Consider the following 1195-nt stretch of genomic DNA (forward strand, 5'->3'; position numbering starts at 1 on the left):
GGGGGCGTGGCTAAGTGTGATCTCAGTGATCTTATGTGGTTCTGACGTGTTAGGAAAATATGAGACAGTGCTTCAAAAGCCTTTCTATGTGATGTGGCAAGCCGATTAAACTATTTCTTGACTGATATTGAAATCCCAGGGAGACTCTGTTTAGAGTTTGCTGGCCCAGTTTAACCCATTCAGAACCGGGTCATAATTTCATTATAATCCCGTCTCTGAGCAGATCAAAACCACAGGGCCAGTCTAAATTAAAAATATCTTAACACTCTCTAACTTTATCTCCAAATTGTTCAACCTGTTCTGTACCTCTGATGATCTCATTCCTAATTTTATGCATCCTTGTCACTCCTAAGAAGAACCTCAGCATCATCATTTCTACCACTTCCAGTTCTTTCTCGTGTTTTTTTTTTTTTGTCAATGCCACTGTCTCCAGACCATACAACATAGCTGGTCTCACCACTGTATTGTAAACTTTTCCTTTGACCTTTGCTGACACCCTGTTGTCACAAATCACTCCTGAAACTTTTTCCTATCCAGTCCATCCTGCCTGGACTCTCTTCTTCACCTCTTTACCACATTTCCCATGTTCCTGGACAGTGGACTCCAAGTACTTGAAGTCCTGCGCCTTTGTGACCTCTGCTCCTTGTAGCCTCACTGTTCCACCAGCCTCTCTCTCATTCACACACATGTACTGTGGCTTACTACGGTTGACTTTCATTCCTCTTCTTCCAACTGCATACCTCCACCTCTCCACGTTCTCTTCCACCTGTTCTCTGTTCTCACCACAGATCACAATGTAATCTGCAAACATCATAGTCCATGAGGATTCCTTGCTGACCTCAGTTGGTCGACCACCAGAGCAAACAAGAAGGGGCTCAGAACTGATCCTTGTTGCACTCCCACCTCCACCTTGAAGCTATAAGTCACTCCTACAGCACATCTCACCACTGTCCTGCTGTCCTCATGCATGTCCTGTATCAGTCTAACATACTTGTCTGCCACTCCAGATTTCCTCATACAATACCACACCTCTTCCCTCGTCACCCTGTCATATGCTTTCTCTAAATCCACAAAGACACAATGGAGTTCTTTCTGACCTCTGTACTTCTCCATCAGTATCCTCAAAGCAAAGATGGCATCTGTGGTGCTCTTTCTCAGCATGAAACCATACTGCTGCTCACAGATAGTCACCTCT

The sequence above is a fragment of the Nematolebias whitei genome, chromosome 14 (genome assembly GCF_014905685.2).
Source record: "Nematolebias whitei isolate Nwh7 chromosome 14, NemWhi1, whole genome shotgun sequence".
Classification (NCBI taxonomy): Eukaryota; Metazoa; Chordata; class Actinopteri; order Cyprinodontiformes; family Rivulidae; genus Nematolebias; species Nematolebias whitei.